Raw genomic sequence first — 14787 nt, 5'->3', positions numbered from 1 at the left:
CATAGAAACAAAATATAGCAATCACAACATATAGCACACACATAGCATACACGGGACATAGGTGACCATTAGCAAGGTCAGCTAAAAAAGAACTAGGGAAGGAATTCCAGGAAGGTAATAGAAATCATTCTCGGATGTACAACCTTATAGATACACTAGGGACCCTCCACAAATACATCAGTAAAATTACTAAATTAAAACGTTTTTACTTCAAAATTCTTTTTTTTAATAAAAAATACACATAACATACCTTTGGGGGAAACACCAAAACATAAACGCTTTCTACTCTGGTTGGGGGGGGGGGGGGCATCTGTCTGGTGCCGCCCCCCCCCCAAAAAAAAAAAGCAAAGAAAAGAGCAAAATATTAAAGTTGAAATTCCAGGTTCCTCGGCAGAGTCAAGGAAACAAAATCTTGTGTTGAATGATATTGTTTTAGTTCCTGTCAGTGTTGTTGAGAGCGAGTTAACGATGGACAAATCTCCATGAACGCTAGGATATGCTAGAACAGGGGTGGGCAAACTACGGCCCGCGGGCCGCATGCAGCCCGCCAAAGGCTTTCATGCGGCCCGCCAAGGGTTTTCATGCGGCCTAGGAACAAGTCATCATTCGCACTGACTCTGTTTATGTTACTCTGTTTATCAAATAAATGTGCTTTTTTTGAAGTTTAAGTTTAAGTTTTCAAATATTGACAACATATTAACAACTGAAAATTAATTAGATGTTATTTAGAAAAACCTTTTGGTTTTGCTATTTCAAATATTAATTATTTTACTAAATGAACTATGCGGCCCGCGACAAGGTGTAAATTTGTGTATGCGGCACTTGCACTGGAAAGTTTGTCCACCTCTGTGCTAGAACGATTCACTCGTCACAAGGATCAACTATTTCCGATACTAATATTTGGATTGCTGATGATCGCATTGAATGGTCAAACTTAATTTATCTTGCAGTGTCTCGGGTCAGAAGAATATCTCTGCTGCGGAGGGTTATCGTAGACCTCACAGACAATAATAATCAAACCGCTAGCAATGGTGATGATGTAGTAAAGAAAAAAACTGTTAGTTATAAGCAGTGTGACAAAATAAAATAAACGCGATTTTAATCTCAATGATGAATTTATCATGACATTGAAACAACGACAGAATAATCATTGTGCAAGAGGTAACACAGTAATGTTGTGGAAATATTCAAGTAATAATCATAGAGAGTTTACCGTAGATAGAATTAATAATAGTCATGGTCACACACACGAAAATGTGTTGCTGACCTGTCTTGTATGTAATCGACGTCGAGGCGCTAGTTCACAAAAGTGAATGCTGTGGTAATTGTGTGTCTTCAGTAATAACTTGTAATTGTTCACGTACAAATCAACGTTGAGGAGCAGTTGAATCTAATCTGTAGCTTGAAGGTCTAACCATGGATCTTACCACGCTGGAAATTGAATGTGTCGTCACACTCTAAATAGGATCAGTCGCGCTTTTTTACCTCCTTCAAGTTCACCAGGTTAATATAAATATCTTACAGTCACATTACCTAGTAATGGTTGTTTTGAAAAGTCATGGCGTTGTATTGGTATATGTTTTTTTTTTGATCGCATTGGTAGGTTTCATAGAAATCGCACGAGTAATTTCATTATTTAACGCAGCTATTACACTTGGTAGTCTTGCAACCCATTCACGAGATCTCATATCTTTTTAAATTATTTCCTTTGCATACCGATATCCAAATAACCGCTCAACAAGTGTTCGATTAAATCATTCAACGATTACCTGATCACGATGAGCTGCGGTGTGCACTCTTCTGAGTTTGACGTTATGTTTTTCATCAGAGATGATACTGCACCAACAAATTCCTTGCCAGGATCAACCTGAGGCAACTGTGGACATCGTAGACACCACGTTGATATATTCTTTCAAACGCAGGTGCGACTTCAGCTGCTGTTTTAGTTGATAGTGGTTCTGCTTCTTTATATCTACTTGCATCGTCAAAGACAGTCAGCGCGTATTTGTATCGACGCGATTGACGTCTACCAATTTTAACGGTATCGTATGGTAAAAACAAAAGATCTCTTTGATGAACTTCATTAGGAGTACTGACATCAAAATGTGCATACTGAATTTGTTTAGGTGGTGGTAGATAAATTTGCCATATTGCGTGTCGTGCTAACCATTTTGCAGCAACAAGTGTAACATTTGCTGCATTAGCAAGTTTACTAGTCGATGCTCTACTTTTCCAATATTCTCGTGGGATATAATAAATCGATTCCATTATTTTAATAGTCGGCTGATTAATTGCCGGCCCCTAATACTACTTCACCTTTCATCGCAGATTGTACTAGGAGGCTAGCAAGTTTTTCTTTGAGAATTTTTAAAACAAAGGAGTTTAACGAGTGAATCAACTTACTGGATACTCTCCAGGTCTTGGTTGATCTCGCTCGTCAAGTCGGATATCAAGTCTGGATCCAGGACGACAATAATTGTATCCAGGAAGATGTTTTTCTCCTGGATTCTTAGCCCATGGAGTTCCTGGTAATTTTCCTAATGAAGCAGCGATATGACCACCAGACACTTTGTGTCCAGAGATAAATTTGCATTTGCTTGTACCACATTTTACACACTTACCTGTAAGTGCATGCTTTTTATTTCTTGTTATTAGTGTTGTTAATCCACTGGTGGGAGTGTATGCTCTGCATCGAACACAATATAAATTCATATTATTTATTATATTTGTACAGCATGGATATCATTGATTTCTCAGCGACACGAAAGCAGGAGCCTGTCAAGCTTCATCCAGCGCTACCAAGTTCTATCAGAGCAATTATCATAGGTCCATCTGGGTCTGGTAGGACGCAATTATTACTTAATCTAATAATAAGATGGTTCAAGTGGGATAAGTTATATTTAATGTCCCCATCTGTGGATGATCAGAGATGCTACGATGTGCTCAAAGATTTTAATGAAAATGCAAAATTGTTGGACGAAGATGGAAATGATATTATTTATTTTATCACCGATATTGATGAAGCCCCATCTGTATATGACCTCGATGGATTTATTAATAATCTCGTAATATACGATGATGAAATGCTGGATAAACAATCAAATCCAGCTTGAATATTTTCTCGAGGCAGACATAAAAATACTGATGTGATTTATGTTACTCAGCGATATACACAAATACCCAAAGTGATCAGAGGTAGCTGTAATATTTTTAGTTGTGTCTAATGGAGTTGATACACATACTCTACGAAATATTCACCAGACTTGGTGTTCAGGGTGTATGCATATGATTAAGTTTAAAAACTTCTTTTCAAAAGCACAAGCTACCCCACATGGATTTATCACGATAAATTTACATGATCCTCGGTCGCGATATCGTGTAGGGCTTTGGTTAAAAAATGCAGCAGGGACGATGCGACCACAATTGAGTGTCCGACGGGTAAACAAACACACATACAAGTTTGAAAACATAAACGACAAAGATAAAGTAACAAAATGAGCTAACCCAATTAGAGAAAATCTAGGTCAGTTAGAGTTTTCGGTTTGGCGTTATTAACCTTGCATTCTCATTTTTTTTTGGTATGAAGTTTTATTTTCAAAGATGACTTGCTCCCAAATTGGTCTGTTCACTAGGCGCTCAGCATTAAGAGTTTAGTGTTGGGACTGATCGGCCTGGTGTCAGAATAATGTCACTGAGTGGGACATGATATTACATGTCTGAGGCTTGATGCCCCAGTGCTAGAAATCACTATAAACTGCCACACTGCAGACATCGTAGAGATATGACTAAAACGTTGTTAAAGCTACGTCAAAAATCCAAATCACACACACACACACACACACACACACCCCTCTAAATTTGTTTGCGTGGAAGGGACAGGATACAGTTTATTGACCTAATTAACCCCTTTGATCCGATTCACCCTGATAGAAATGCGTATTAACTTTCAGAACGTATGACCCACATACATCTTTCTGTTATATGTTTGACAATCTTCCATGAAAACTTTGACACGAAATTTAAAGAACTATATGTTCCTCCTTTAGAAGATTATGCGATAATAATGTTATGGTCACTGGCACGTGACGATTATTTTTGGAACGTGACGATAATTTTTGACAAGTGACGATACTTTTGACACGTGACGATAATTTTTTACATGTGACGATATTTTTGACCCAAAAGTGAATTATGGATTCACATTTTCTTGCAAGATATTTATGAAATCTCAACGGAAAATATTTGTATTTCATTTAGGTGAAGTCAATCAGGAAAAAGACAGGTATCCATGGTAATACCATTCGGACTACAAGCCGTTTTAAATTGTACAATTCACAGATACTAGGACGAGCCAATTTTACGTGGAACTTCGGAAAAGTGTAATTTATGATTTGAGCAATTGCAAAATACAACATAAATTACCATTCAGACTGGCACAATTGCACATTCAGTTAAGTTATACATGTTATGGGGATATTTTGTTGCTAGAACTATCTTTATTGTGCGTTACAATCATGGTGGTAGTTTTGGGAAACGTGCAATAAACATGTTCAAATGGTGTTTGAGATGTAAAAATGGCCATCACTGCGATTAGTCGAAATTACGCTATACAATATAAAGAACAGTTATCATTGATCTTTATGTTCACAACAAAGAATATTTATTCTGACGGCGTACATAAATGTGAAATTCTAGGCCTCTTTGTTTGATCCAAAGTAGAAGAAATCAAACGGGATTCCAATTTTGTGCACTTTGACAAACAAAATTTTAAATGAGCGAGTCCGTTTGGTCACTTATTCGAAAAATGTATGCCCTCGAAATCAGTGTCACTTAGAATTTTATTTTGAAATTTTATTTTTGAACGTTTCCGAAATTAAGGTGATTATTACAGCAAGATAGCTGACAGATCAAAATGTTGCCTCCAGATCCTTTCGACATGGAAAATGTAGAAGATAGCTTGCAAACAATTATCTATAATTTGTGCATGAAGATCTTTTTAAATGGAAACCAGTCTAATTTAGAATTTATAGGGTAAATCAATTGTCATCGCTGAAACTCTCCTCTCTGTTTTAAATCCCAGATAGAAACGCAATTTAAATGAAAGGGGGACCAAAAAGAAATATACGGTGTCTTTATAGTAGAAATAAAGACACTAGAAATTATATATGTGATCAAATTGTAAGATGTTTTCTATACATGCTGCATTGTAAAGATTGGATTTAAAATTATTTCACATTCTTATAATCTACAGTAGTAATTTTCTAGACATAGAAACCATTACTCGAAAATACGATCACTTCGATAGTAGGTAATTTTCAGAAATAGGCAGAACAAAATCACTAATGAATAATATAAGCCACAACTTAATTTTGAGTTGCAAGGCATCTGTCTCGCCATCATCGTGTGGGAGCAAATTATGTAATTGAAACAAATGAGTGAGGACCAAATAATGAGTTTGGATGTGTGTAAATTAAACGGTGAAGCAAGACAGTTTCATAAAACGAGCCAGATGGATGCTCTAATGAGCCAGCTTAGAGTCAATGCAACAACAAATTCAAGTTGTACGGTTATTCCCCCAAACTCCCAGCAACATCCAGCAAAGAGAAAAGTTTTCTTTCCATATTATTGATGTAAAGCATATCTTTGATTAACTGATCTTATAACGCATAAAAGCCTCAGTTACTGAATGGACACTAGTTACTTTTTCCAGCCGCTAAATATCAGCAAAATATTGTATACGGCCAGCAGTACCTGCCATACAGTCAGTTCAAGCTTGCTATAAAGACTTGATACACTGACTACACACACACACACACACTCCAATTCTCCCCTGACACTAGCAAGTAAATCAAATTCAACATCATGCGGATTTTATTTCTTACACTGAGCCTTATCAAAATGTCAGAAAGAAAAAAAACAACAATGCATTTCGCAAGCACAAATGATGAATACAAGAAATCATTCCTCAATCTGATTGCAAACAATGAGAGATCAAAGTGACATGAAATGAGGTAACTAAACACAACAGAATTAGGCGCACCATGTGTCAAAAGTTAGTTAACATCACTTACCGGCAAAAAAGTACATGTTTATCTTCCTATATAAAGATTAATCACAGTGTTTCTTTTGTTCCAAAGTCACTTTGAGACGAGGTTTTATTATACCATTTTTCTCATCAACAGAAAAATCAAATTAAAAAAAACCCCATACCTCAGCATAAAGTTTGCAATCGTTCTATGCATGGTTCAATGAAGAAGACTGGATATATGGACTAAATCTATCAAAACCATCGTATCAGAGAAGATTCGTAACACGATTAATCGCAAAATAAGAAGGACTAGATTTTATCAAACATGCAGATATTACAGAACGTGTTGATCTTTTACTGGAGTCGTATCAGACTAACATTTCAATACCCGTGGAGCAAAAGGAAATATTTCAAAACACTTCCTACGGAGTATTATACAGAATCGATTTTGATTGGTTAAAATTAATAAGCATATTATTGCGCAGTTGTAGCAAACAAGTATTATTGACACCAAAACAGCAATCGTTGAAAGCTTGAACTGTTTTGCAAAAATAGTTCCCGTAAACAGTTCACCTAAATAAAGTATTTCCTGACTTGAAACTTGCTCTGACCTTTGATATAGTCAACAATTTACTTCAGAAATATGTCTGCCTGTGTATATATATATATATATATATATATATATATATATATATATATATATATATATATATATATATATATATATATATATATATATATATATATATATATATATATACTTTGTATAGTTATGTATCAATTCACTTTAGTTACTTAGGAAATTCTTAATGGACACGGACACACGCATACACATATATTAATTCTCACCACACAAAGAGAGACACACAGACTCACAGACATACAGACACAAACACACACTCATATATGTATGTGTGTGTCTGTGTGTCTGTGTATGTGTTTTTATGTGTCTGTCTGTGTGTATGTATGTGTGTTTAATGAGAATTAACTTCCATTAAGAACTTCATTAGTAATATCGTTAGTTTATGCATAAATATAAAAAAGTTTACCAATAATAAGATATCTCTCTGACCGAACAATGGTATATTCTTGATTTCACCTCTGCAAAGGGGGATGCGCCATTAGATGCTGCCAAATGCAAACTCAAGATGACAAAATGACGTAGACCATCGCTAACTTCGTACTATAAAGAGGTAAGTAGAATAAAAGCCATTCCACGTGTAGGATGTAGATAAATGATTTTCAATCGTCTTGACGGAACAGATAATAATGGTACAAACCCTTATAACATGGAATGAAAATATGTATTTATGAATAGGTATTTAACGGCAACTCAGTGCTATATTGCCTCTATGATGCCAATTAATGGTAGCTTAGTACAATAATACCTCGTTGGTACCAATTAACAATAACTCAATACAATAATTCCTCTATGATGTAAATTAATGGTAACTCAGTATAATAATGCCGCTATGGTTATAATTAACGTAACTCAGTACAATAATTCCTCTATGATGTCAATTAATGGTAACTCAGTATAAAAATGCCTCTATGGTGCAAATTAATGGGAACTCAGTACAATAATATCTCTATGGTGCCCATTAACAGTTGCTCAGTACAATAATGCCTCTATAGTGCTAATAAACAATAACCCAGTAAAATAATGCCTCCATGGTTCTAATTAACGGTAACTCAGTGAAATAAGGCCTCCATGGTGCTAATTAACGGTAACTCATGGTAATAATGCCTCTATGGTGCTAATTAACGGTAAATCATTGCAATAATGCATCAATGGTGCTAATTAACGATAATTCAGTGAAATAATGCCTCCATGGTGCAAATTAACGGTATCTCAATGCAGTGATGCCTCTATGGTGCTAATTAACGGTAACTCAGTTAAATAATGCCTCCATGGTGCTAATTAACGGTATCTCGATTCTATGATGCCTCTATGGTGCTAATTAACGGTAACTCAGTGAATAATGCCTCCATGGTGCTAATTAACGGTAACCCATTATAATAATGTTTCTATGGTGCTAATTAACGCTAATTCAGTGAAATAATGCCTCCATGGGGCAAATTAACGGTATCTCAATGCAGTGATGCCTCTATGGTGCTAATTAACGGCAACTCAGTGAAATAATGTCTCCATGGTGCTAATTAACGATAATTCAATGTAATACTGCCTCTATGGTGTCAATTAAAGGCAACTCAGTACATTAATGCTTCTATGGTGTTGATTAACGGTAACTCGTTAAAATAATGCCTCTGGTGCCATTTAACGGTACCTCGGTCATTAATGCCTCTATGATGCCAATTAAGAGTAACTCAGTACAACAATACCTCTATGATGCCAATTAATGGTAATTCAGTACAATGCTGCCCCATGATGCTGATTCACGGTAAATTAGTACAATAATATCTCTATGGGGCAAATTAACAGCAATTCAATGCAATAATGCCTCTCTGATGTCAACTAAAGTTAATTCCGGACAAATAATTCCTCTACGGTGCTGATTAACGGTAACTCGGTACAATGATGCCTCTGGTGCAATTAACGGTAGCTCATTACATTAGTACATCAAATTTATATTTTGCCACATTCTTACAGTGACGACATAGTGTGCAGTCTAAGTCGTTAATAAAGACTTTTTGTTTTAATCTTGCTTGTTATTATAAAAAATAACTTTGTGGTGAAGAGCGGATCAAAGGTAGAAAGACTTGCTAACTAGTCAATAAAACAAACTATCGGTAACTACTCTTCCAATAATCAACAAGCTACTGGTTTTTGCTAAAATACGTTAGTCGTGTTATTACAGGTATCCATGAATTTTTCTTTATGGCACTATTGGTGAAAGTGGTGCAATGTTTAACTTTTGAGACTGACGATATCAATTCTTTGGAAAATGGGAACCAGTCTAGAAGTGAGTGTAAATATAAAAGGGTATATACAGATTTGGAGGTCTTTGATTGGTTGATAAGTAACAAATCGTTACGAGAATCGTTTGAAGGTTTATCTTATTTTTATCTAAAAAGTGCGAGATATGCTGCATTATGAACATTATAAACTTAAAGGTTTTCAATTGTTAAGGTAATATTGTTTCCAAAAATCGGTATTACATTAGTACGTTGGTATTGTTCTTCATCCCCAAAAGCAATGGAGTTTACCAGATATACCCAGAAAATAAACCACCAAAATGAAAACTAAAAATGTCCTGTTTTCATACTATGTCAGTGTTTATCGCTGTCTATTATGAAATACACTTTAACTGACGCCGACGTTCATTTAACCGTTCCAAGTCAAGGTTTGTAGTGAGGAATTTTAATTTGCTGACATTTTGTTTTAGGAAACGGCAACGTTATATTAGTCCCTGCTGAAATGGGCTATAAACTTCAATGTAAAAGAAACAATTTGTAAGTCACCAGATGTGAAAAACAAACTGTATTTTACGATTAAGATGAAGTTTCAAAATGTTTCTTTCAAAAGGTAATCCTATCAGATATGTATTTTGCTTGCAAAGAGAATGTTATTACTTTTTACAGCATTTCATTGCCGGTCAGAGATTATTATCATTTATATTTTTTAAAAATCTACTGCACAAGCGAAAATGCCAAAAGCAAGAAGTAAATGAATTAATGATACTTCCTGGCGTTTTCTATATAAAAAAGCCACAACCAACCCGGATCTCGAAATTTGTATGGCATGGTCAAAGAAATGGTTAATCATGATTAATTCCAATACTACTTACACGATGCCCTTTCGTATCCTCGTATCCACGCACCAGTTTACTGTCTTTAACTGATCTTTGATAATGAAACACTTTCAAAAACAGTGACACGCAGGAGCGCCAGGCATAACTATTTAGCGGTGGGGGTGGCGCAGACATGTAGTCATCAGCTATTAAATTTTAAGGATGTAGGCCAAAACACGTTTATAGGTTCCCCCCGACCAGTCCAGTTCTATCTTTAAGAAGCAGTGAAAAATAGTCATCTCATCTACATGAATTGTGTGTCTCTATTTCTAAGCTGATAGGTTCTTTCAAAGCAGCAAAATAAATATTAATCAAGGGATCTTTGGGCAAAATATACCGTAATTCACGCGACAACACATAGAGCACGCACATATTGTTTATTGCGGTTGTTTAGGAAAAGAATCGGACAGGTTTGATAAATTGTTATTAGAAGCTGCATAAATTGTCACTTGATGTACTAGATGTACAAACATATAAATCATGTAAATATGGGGACTGGTTGGCTCAATTAAAGTGAAAGAAACAAACTCCACAAAGCGTGTAATTACGAAAATATAGCAAATGGCCAACGCCAACTTACCGTTAAAAAAGCTACTCCCACATAAGTCGGATTCGGCCGCATAGACTCAGATCTGCCGTAGCATAGTGCGCTGGCAGATACAGGTCTAAGCTGCTTGTTTGGTTTATTAAGTAGAAGAAACAATATAGACCCTGATTTGCAAATGCATTACGGGACGGTATATACGTGTCAGCGTTGTTTACAGTTGGATCTGACGTATCAGTGAGTATATCTGGTAAACGAATTACCATCACCATTATTATTTTTACAAAATCTCAATGAACTTGTGTTACCTATATCAGTGGATCTATTATTTATGAATCTTCAGTTATCTCGAATGATACATTTATAAAGGTTTGTAAACAGTTTTAAAAAATCAAAGAAACTGGAAGATTTCCTCAGTCGGCAAAAATAGTACGTTATATTTTTGCGTCCATATTGCATGCGACTACGGCATGTACCCGCATACTTGTTTGAATCAGTTGCAAAGTGCATAGACCCAGGTCTACCGTTGTATAGTAAACCGATTGATCTGGGTCTATGCAGTTTATTAAGATTGATAAGTTGAACAAATAACATCGACCATGATCTGCCGACTCATCAGGGTCGATGTTGTTTGCAGATGAATATTATTTACAATCTAGTATATACTTATTTACAGTCGTCTCTCATTATCTCTCTTATCTCTGACCCACGTATTCACATCCAGTAATTTAGTAGAGGAAGGACATAAGCGAAGAAAACGAACTTTTAACCCAACGTCCGTTGCCTTACGAAACTGAAGTAAAAATATTTAAACTATAAAATAATTAATGTCGTTATACCTAAGCTACTTATTTCGGAGATTTGAAAAAGTGTTGAGACTACACTCTCTTATGTTCTGGCTCGGATTTGCCATGTACGAAAACTGATTATGCAGACGATGAAAATGCGTGACTGAATCCTCGAATGTACGTAATTAAAGTGGATGCATGCAAGCCTAGAATAGAGATAGTAGTTTTATATGCAAACTTTTACGTCTCCATTATGATAACGGTTTATACTGCAATCAACCAGGCGACGCAATCGGATCTTTTGGGTAAACGTGGTAGGGATAAAATGCACGATCCAAACGATTTAATTAAAGGAAAAGCTATATCGGGTTACATAGCGTATGTAACTAAAATTGCAGTAATTTCGAGTTATTTAAACATCAAAGCGACAGAAAATCAATTATATTTCAGACATTACCAATCTGCATCGATGCTGAGATGTTCGACAGGCTTAAAAATCGATTCTGATAAAAAGGGACCCTAAGCAAATTCACTTAGTAAGGATCGTGTACAGAATTCAGAAAGAATGTATTTATCCCAGAAGAAAAAAAACCAACCCAATCCTAAAGACAAACACTGGAAAGAACCAAGTGAAAGAATTGCAGATTGTGTTTACTTCGAAATCATTGTGTTATAAGCTCTGTCATCTGCAAAAAATATATTGCGTAGGAATGGCTATCTACTGAGGAAAGATCAATTGGACATGGAACGATTGGAATGGGTGAAATAATTCAAGAATGAATAGCGCCTAACTGTGTAAATAAAATCGTTTGCAAATTTATATTGTATTTGGACAGGAACCATAAATGTTGTTTAGAACGCCACCTGGCGTTGAATCCAAGGAAATCATACGTTGGAGCTCATTGCGAAATCTACCAACACTTTTGTGAAAAATATGGAGGGGGAGGAGAGCTTCATATTTTCCTCTCCAAAACTATCAGAATCACTTGTTCAGGAAGATACAAATCTTCATCCAGATAATGAGTGAGCAGTGAAATGTGAGTCTGACAAACCCATGATTGGATTTGCAATACAGTTGATATAATAATGCAACAGATAATTTGCGGATACAGACACCGAAAATAGACTTATATATAAGTAGAGCGATACACTGCTCATGCATACAAGTTCGGACACTATCATATTTATTCCTATGCAACTGCGGACAACAACATATTCCCAGATCTACCGTCACATAATACGTCAGTAGATCCGAATCAGCTGTTTCCCTTAATGCATACACTGAACAAAGATCCACGATCACATGTTCGTTGACAATTGCATAACACAACATACTTCCGGTGATCGCGAGACCGTATATAATTTGTATTCCCCATCTTACTAAGTATGGAATCTCTGTATTTTTCCCATTATACACCGCGCTGGTATGAAGCCACCAAACAAGCGCTACATTTCGAGGTGAAGTTTCCTAATTAGCCGTTAGAGGAATGACGCCACGGTTATCGAATGACGTCACTGACTGACGAATCGATAGACAGATTTTTACTAATTACAGGCCTATAAAACTGTTTTGCCAATTTTAGGCCGGAAGCCAGCAAAGATATGGTGACCGAGTGTGACGTCAGAACCCTATCGGAACGTTATAGACTCATTCTGATGCGAGTCGAATAATTTCGACTCTGAAAGAGGCCCTGCATTCGGAACATCCTCGGCCTTTTCCGTCGCATGCTAGAAAACAACACGTTGAATATAAATAGTGGCCATTTGAACTGTTTTCATGCCCGTTGTCGATGTTACGCTATAATACTATTTATCACATAGATGGTATAGTTTTCCTATAGTATGTGCAGTTTCATATTTTTTATATTACCACACATTAACATATCACTTAATATGATTCTAGTTGGTCCAAATAAGGCCATGAAATTATTAGGCAGTATCTATCCTCTTTACTGATTGGCTGCGATCGTGGGAAAAAATTTCACCCCGTCTTATGAATTTTTTTTTCCTTTACACTGAACATTTTTTGCCGCCATTTTGCGATTCGACTCGCGAAAGGGAATTGGGGGCAAATGGTCTCGTCTCTTTCAATATGAACAACTTACCCTCACAGGGGTTTGTTTTGTCATGTATAGCATATCATAACATGAAAAATCGCTGAAACCCCAAAGACAAGAACAAGAAAAACAAGCAAAACAACGGGTATTGCTCAGTTGATAGCAAAGGTGGGTGTGGAGGGGCAGTATATATGTCGCGTGTAATCCACCCGATATACAAACGTGGCTTAAATGTAAACTTACGGAAGTAAATAAACTCACCTTTGATAACAGAAGAATGTAAACATAAACCGGTTTCCCCGACTGACAGAACTTTATCCAACCACAGCATATTTACGCGGTAAATATGCTATGCAAGTTCGACTCAAAAAAAGATTTGTTTACGTCTTCTTTATAGTCAGATGTTCAAAATCAAATACTGCAAATATTCGGTTACTAATACATTACAGTGAATGTGTGTATTTCTGCATCCAGTAATCTTCTTTTCACAAAAATATCGCAACAATATAATGTTCAGTAGGACTTCAAGGTAAACACTGGCACTGTGTTGTGTAGGCCAACTCAGACCAGTACTGTGTACCTATCAAACAATGTGGCATTGGACATTTTGTGTTGGAAAAAATGATTTTGTCTTTTGTAAAATGTTCTGTTTGTTTGGATGGACGTTTATTCCTTGATTTATAGTTAGCAAAAATGTCTAATCTACATTTTCTATTTCAACTTTGTTTGGGACTATTTTTTATGCACAACAAATGAAAGGTACAGCATCTGACAGAATGAACGAAATTATTCATTCTTCTTTCTATCTAAATAATTTCAATTGAAATAAAAACTATGTGATAAAAAGAATCTCAGATAGGTATTGATTTAATTTTAAATTTATGAGACTCATTAAATAATGTCCAGCTTTTGCGAGCCAAGGCAAAATTGAGTTTTAAATTTAATGTCAAAATTAAATAAGTATCTTTTGCTTATATTTTCACGTATTGAAATTACTTGTTTCTATCACAAGTAATTTCTTTCATTCAACATTTTTGATGATAACTGTTCCAAAAAGGCAAAGACATCGTGATATGTCTTGGGAAAAAAAGAGTTCTTGTATGTGACATCCCAAATGACTTTTTTAAAAAAAGAACCCGTCAAAGAACAATAATAGCATCTCGGACTTTCTTTACGTTTTGTATTTTCTTGATTAACTTCTGCCAAAATATATTAAATATTGCATGCATAAGAGATCAACCTAAATAAATTTTAACATATTCGATTGCATCATGTTATACATATTTTACTTTTATTATATAAGGTATTTTCAAGAAACTAGTTAAACGCTGGGAACCATAGTGTTAGAGACCACGGAAGAACACAAAGCGCCAACCAACAATAAAAAAGTAAGATAGTTCTACTAAATTCTCTGTAAAGGACAGATTGGTGAAATCCTGTAAATGAATAGTCATAAAAGTGACGAGTATGTGACGCTTATAACCACAATTCGCGAGAATGATCAAATAACAGAGTGATATTAATAGTTTTGCTTTATAATTAGTTCTTTGCGTCACTGATTTGGGAATAAGCATTTTGAACGATAGAGAAAAGAATGAACGAATGAATAAAGATCAGA

The sequence above is a fragment of the Sinohyriopsis cumingii genome, chromosome 17, assembly GCF_028554795.1.
Source record: "Sinohyriopsis cumingii isolate HCF-2022 chromosome 17, ASM2855479v2, whole genome shotgun sequence".
Classification (NCBI taxonomy): Eukaryota; Metazoa; Mollusca; class Bivalvia; order Unionida; family Unionidae; genus Sinohyriopsis; species Sinohyriopsis cumingii.
The sequence above is the reverse complement of the archived record's forward strand: the minus strand, read 5'-3'. Positions refer to the sequence as shown.